This window comes from Manduca sexta, chromosome 13 (genome assembly GCF_014839805.1).
Source record: "Manduca sexta isolate Smith_Timp_Sample1 chromosome 13, JHU_Msex_v1.0, whole genome shotgun sequence".
Taxonomy (NCBI): domain Eukaryota; kingdom Metazoa; phylum Arthropoda; class Insecta; order Lepidoptera; family Sphingidae; genus Manduca; species Manduca sexta.
In genome coordinates, this window is record NC_051127.1 from 8818346 (window position 1) to 8825083 (window position 6738).

At 33.0% G+C, this 6738-nt stretch overlaps 1 non-coding gene across 1 annotated transcript; it reads right to left on the reverse strand.

The window, feature by feature from the left end:
• Positions 1-5604: 5604 nt before the first annotated feature.
• Positions 5605-5676, reverse strand: Trnap-ugg. Its single transcript has one exon. It is a non-coding gene; the product is annotated as a tRNA-Pro (tRNA).
• Positions 5677-6738: the final 1062 nt, after the last annotated feature.

The following is a 6738-nucleotide window of genomic DNA, read 5'->3' on the forward strand; positions in this document are numbered from 1 at the left end:
TTTTTTGGCGGTTTGAATGTTTTTCAGAGATATCGACAGAAACAGCTGAACGGTTTTGGAAGAAAGTCGGCAAACAGATAAAGTATGTTTATTTTCTCAGGCAAAAGTACACAATGACATTATTATCCCAAGACATAACTTGAACTGAGGCATCGTCGTTCGCGAAAGTTAGTTGAATATAAACCAGATATTTTCTAGGTTCACAACATTAATACGATTAAAAAAAACGCTCAACCCGCAAATGCCTGTTTCGCGTGCTACGCTCTGCCCAGTGTGTTATTGTATGAAATAAAACTTGTTATTTTAATACTAAAGCGGTAAAATTATTACAAAAATTCTATTAACCACATAAAGCGGTTCATGCAAGTACTAAAACCTTTTATAGTCGGACTGATAGTGTGTAAATATACACTTCTACACAAAACTCAAAAAAACAATATTATTATATTTTCATGCCGTGCAAAGTCTTATTTCCAGAATATCTAAGGGACGCCGGAAAATTTTCATTAATACAGATTTCGTGGGATGCCAAGAAATGTACTTATTGTTAGGTTCTATAGGAAGAAAAACGAAGGAAGACTTATATTATTATGTTTAAATCAATATATGGTTGAAAGGCTAGAACGCAAAGAGCATTATAATACTACGAAAACTAGAAGGCTTAGTATAAACGTAACATGACAAACGAGTAATTCAAAATGAGGCTGTCACACATTTTACATTTCTTTTTCTAATATTGTAACACTTATGTTATATTAAATCAAAGATTTATCATATTTTTAGCGATGTTTTAACAATTCACCGTATCGAAACTTCGAGAAATCCTCGGAATTTATAAAAGAGAATGACTCCATATTGAAATATTCTATGATAATACGTTGGCAGAACGGATAAGCATAAAATCACAGTAAACGATAGGAGTTTTTACTATACGGTGCTATTTTTTCAGCACCAAATTGGTTTATTAACAATAGTTTATGGTTACAATATTGACATAATACAATTTAAAAACATTTTAAATATTAAGGAGAAATTGAGGACGCGTTTTTAGCTCTCCGAGCTTCAATTTTTATTTTTGTTTTAAAAATTCTAAAAATATTTTCCAACGACAGCATCGCCTACATGAACCTTCCATTTTCGTGTAAAAAATGTCGCCATGAAAAACTGCATGCAACGTGATTACATCATAAAATATTCAAGGCATCAAAAACATTGTCTTTGCTTCGAAGACAGTTTTAAAAATGGAATCATGGATTTCGTTTGCAATTGAAATTGTATTGCATTTTGTATCTTCACAAACAGATTCACAAGTAATAAATATATTTAATAGTATTTTCTTGCAATGAAAGAAATAGATGATGAAGATACGACTTTTTATTTAGATTCGAGCGCGGACCATCTCGAAACAACGTGGACCAACCAAATTATAATAATATTATGCTAACTACAGTCTGTAATAAATAAAACTGTATATCTCTCTCTTGGGATAAAACAACTCGTTCTTTTAATGTTTAGTCATTTCCATACAAATGCGTATCCTAATTCTAAGAAAAATAAACAACATGATACAACGAAACATCTCAGACCATACGCATGAATTAGTAGTAAACTTTATGAGATAAAGAAACGTGTTCTTGTTTCGCTTTAGAGGGTAATAACTCATTAATACGATAGTAAAACGTAACAATTTGTAAGAGATTGTGTTGAGCGTAACTGTCGCAGTAAACTGCAACGGCCCATCATTTAAATGGGAAACCATTATCATTTTGCCTTTAATGATTATTTGAACCTCCTCATAATTTGTGCCATTTAACGCAGAATGTCTGTTCGTAAAGATTGTTGTTATTTAATTATTTCTTCGTGTTATATGAGACACTTACCTAATATACATACGAGTAGATACACCTAATAGCTACGAATTTATATCAGCTGTATTCAACGGTAGAATGTTGTTAAATATATTATTCCAAAATATGGTTATCTTATATCGGGTTCCGGGTTAACAGATTCAAGTTTTTAATGTTAGTAATAGTTTTATGATAATATTTATATTGTGCTTCTACTGGACACGGGCATAGTCTACTATGGAGAGTGTTTAGGCGTCAATTTACCACGCGGCACCGACTTAATACTGGTTCACAGACTTTACATTATCATGAAGAACTTTTAAATATTTAGATTTCCACGCGATATGTATCCACTATTAAAGCGGTTAATCGGACTTCCACCAACGAGGTGGAGAGATGACCTCATAAAAGTTGCAGAAGGTCGCTGGATGCGTGCTGCTTCCATTAGGTCGATCTGGAAATCTTTAAGGGGGTCCATGTTCAGTAGTGGACATCCTGCAGCTGATGATGATGATGAAAGCGATTCATGATTGACAAGAAACAACTTATATCTTCGAAAAGTCCGTGATATGCGTGTTGAATTTTGAATCTGCGGACTTGGCAGTCCATTTCAGTCACAGCAAACCTATCGCCGCATAATACCAATAGTGCAAATAAAATCTTCAAGCACCATATTTCTCATTCGTTACAAAAGCATTTCTGTGAAAATATAATAAGCTTAAAAAAAGCCTAAGCCAGCATTAGTTAGGTAACAATTCTCAAACCTAGACCTAATAGGCTATTCGTAGAGAGCACAATGAAACATCACTTGCAAGTGGCAGATGGGAATAAAAAAATAATTTACTTTCAGAAAAAACTACAATAGTGTTCTTAGAAATTTCTTTTTAAATAGCCGCCACTCCTTTGCGTATCTCGTAGAAAAACATTTGAAAGGATGTATACATACATACCTATATTTTCGTACGAACAAATTTCAACTTTCTTCTCAAAAAATTTATATTAATATTTGGCAAGCATGATCGTTGCTAAATTCTTTTATTGGATCGGTTGAATCGTTTGCTACGGTTATATGTATAAACAGAATAACACTAGTCACTAACACATGACGCATGTACATACAAAAAAGGTAAACAGAGTTCGATACAGTGGGTTTATTTCCATCCTTAGATAGAGGATATCTGCATTGCTATATTAGGCAACATTGTAATTGCAGCCAGCCAGTGTATTTCTAGAAACAAATCACTCACACAAATAACGATTCTCTGAGCTGCGGATCAGTTATATCAGTTTTAGAACTGAAGTTCGCCGCCATTACATAATGAGATGACAATGTGCATACATTATTTTATAACAAACCTTGTCATGTTTACAATAGTATTAAGTTATTTTTAGAAACGCTTTAAAATGTTCCTTGGTAAATTAAGTATTGGAAATAATTTTAGTTATTTTGTTATTAGTTTATAATTTTATTTTGTTGTTATTGCTGTCTTAATATTGTTAAATTTAGAGTTAGATTATATTGTTAGATGTAAATGTTTTGGCCAAGTGCTGTAAACTTTCATTGAATTTATAAATAAATAAATAAATTCGTCACTGCCTCCTTTGTGCCCCTAAAAGAACCGGTACAGTTAAGTTTACGTATGATGCGTATTCTGAACCATAATACTACAGGCGAGTATGCATATAACGATATAGTTCATATTTACTGCCTTAAAAAAATCATACCTTGCCTGATCAATATAAAATCGAAATCCAAACCGTACAATGTCTACCAAATATTTCGCTGCCACAAAATTAATGGTACTATAATTTTCTATAAAAATATCGATACAATAAAAAATCGTTTAACAAATTGCATGCTCGCAAGCAGTTGCAGTTTTTTTCCCATTTTATACTTCAGTGAGGGTATTAAATCGAACGATGTAAGTGATAATGTGGCAATTCGTCAGTGCCTGCTTTAAATCCTGAGCGTAGTGAGCATCCTTCGGCAATACCTTTAGCTCGGACAGCACAATAAGTAACGCTTAGCCTGTACGCTAGCCGGCTACAAGAGCCCGTTTTAACTGAGCTTAATGCGAGCATAAAAACTTATTCGTATCTAGCACGGTAGTTGAAAATTTTAACGTTGTATTTACAATTTTTATAGCGGAAAATGTTTAAACGTTAGTTCAAATGCTTTCTTTAAGAATGGAACTAAGGCGATTCACTTGACTCGGATACTGCCAGTGTTATACGATACTAGCAAAATTAAATTTTCTTTCCATTTCAAGCTCTTATCTAGATTCTCATATTAATCTGAATTCCATACAACTAAAGCAGCTCCATCGCTGTTGTTATAATTTCTTCGTTAAACCTTAAATTAAAAACTAAATGCCATTACCACAGCTGCGTAAAAACGCCATTTTGCCATGCAATATTAAACATACCTGCAAAAAACCGAAACAAATGTCACTAGATGCGACTCCACTAGCGCTCGGCTCCTCTAACCGCGGCCGCACATTAATCATCGGCACCGCTAGACAGAGCTCCTCCCCGACCTCCTCCCACACCCCGCACACCAAGCAAAACACATATTTCCACGTCTCAGAGTAAACAGACTCCTTGCACGGCAACATCCAGTGGTCATAACAGAGAAACATTGCTGTCTAGTGGACCATTATAAGTGGCAAGCGATACTAATGGCATGCATTTAAAATCCTTAGCTATTAAACTCACAATAGTTTATATATCATCCTGTTTGTGTTCCGGTTCTAATGTTATTATAGATCTTTATCTTAATATGAAGCATTATCCGAATGTCGTCTGTAATCGTTTACAATTTAGGTAAAGGCCATGGGTGCCGGAAGGGGGGTACAAGTAGGTGCACATACACCCCCCTGTCCAAAAATAAATCACAAAGAATATAAGTCACTGAATTAATGCAACAATGGGAACTATGGACCACAGAGTTTTTTTAATGATAAAGCATATTAAAAAACCTACGCGATTTGAATTTGAAAAAAATAGTCATAATGATATTATGTACTATTATTATTAGCTAATCTTGGAGGCGCCATTGGTAAAGGCCATCCTATTTAGTTAGAGGTGTAGCCAGTTTTATCAGAAAAAAGAATGGTGCCTAATAACTGAGATACACCTGTCTAAAAAAAGCGAAAGTATTCCTTCGTGCTATTGGTATAAGTACCAAATGTTGACAACTAAGGTTGACTAGACATGGTTAAAGCATTCATAATATTCTTTTTCCTTAGAAATATACGTACCCACATACCAACACGGAAACCGATAACTCAAACCATTTAACATATTTTAACAATATAATCGAGTATCGACCCTAAGTTTTATTCTTAAAATTACTTATTGTATATAAATATACATATATAACAATCGTGTCTATGTGACGTCAATACACAAACTAAAACGTAGTATTTGGACAGAAATTACGTGTTATCAGTTGAACTATAAATTTTTTATTACCGTTACATACATTATTATTGTTATTTTTCTATTGTGCAGTCAAAAATAAGTTTTAGACCTATATTCTATATAGTAATCATTAGTTAGAAACGAAAAACCTTCGAGAAATAACTAAATAATTTTATGTTATTATTTTTTTAAAACAAGATATTCCGTGGTAAAATATTATAGTAGCAGTTTTTATTTGTTAGATATTGGACGATATTTATTATTTCAAACAATAAATATTATTATAGGTTAAAATTTTAATTGAGTATTATTTATTTCTTGTCCAAAAAAGCTTGGGCTCGTCCGGGATTTGAACCCGGGACCTCTCGCACCCAAAGCGAGAATCATACCCCTAGACCAACGAGCCGATATTCTAGGTGACCTAAAAGCTGAATACGTTTGAAAAAATGATTAATACTCAAATGTATTATTCTATCTAAGCTTTTCAAAACAAAACCTAAGGATAAATGTATTAAAACCAAAAAATTTTAACGAACAAGCTATAGATTTTAATTAATAGTAATTAGAGACCAATAAAAATACAATAACCAGATATGATCATTAAAATGAATCGTTTCAAAATGTGACCAAAGAAAATTAATCACAAAGACTAAATTAAAATACATTTTATTTAATTAAAAGCGTTTTTCTAGAAACGCCTGCAAAAAACTAATTATAGCAATAACTCACCGATAAAAGGACAAACGAACCATACATTAACGAAACAATAACCGATTTAAAATGCAAAATTTGAGTATGAAGGCCAGCATATTGATAACAATGTATGCTAGTTACTTTAATCAAATACCAATTCATTGCACCTAAATAGTATTTAGTAAATACAGTTTCGTTTAGCTCATACCAAAGTATGAGCCAATAACACCATCGTATCGTTATTTCTAATTAAAATTTTATGTAATACCAGCTCTGTATTATATAGTACACCCCGGTAGGCACGGGCCTCCATTACTACTGAGAAGATTTAGGCCTTAGTCCACCACACTGGAATTACTCTTAACTGGGAACAAATTAAAACCGTGTGTCGTGTCAACGGGAAAGAGGCCGGTCGATTAAAATGTTAACATCAAGATAGGATGAGCAAAGATTAGCAAAAATGTATACGAAGAAGCGTATTGTAGAACTTAAATACTGTTTATTTTCTCTGCAGACTCATAATTCGGGAATAATAAAGAATTTATGAAAACACCAGCAATCTTACAAAATGCAATAGCAAAGCTACCGGTTCACATCGGTTTTCTCTCGTCATTGGTCGGTCAAGCGGGTTTTTATTTATTGATTAAACTTTATGCTGTATATTGAGGCACTCTTCATTCGTAAAGCATTCTCAACAAAACTGAAGAGATAAATATTAGGTGCAGAAGAATAATTTTAAAATATACGAATTATAAATTGTCCTGTTTGCACTTCT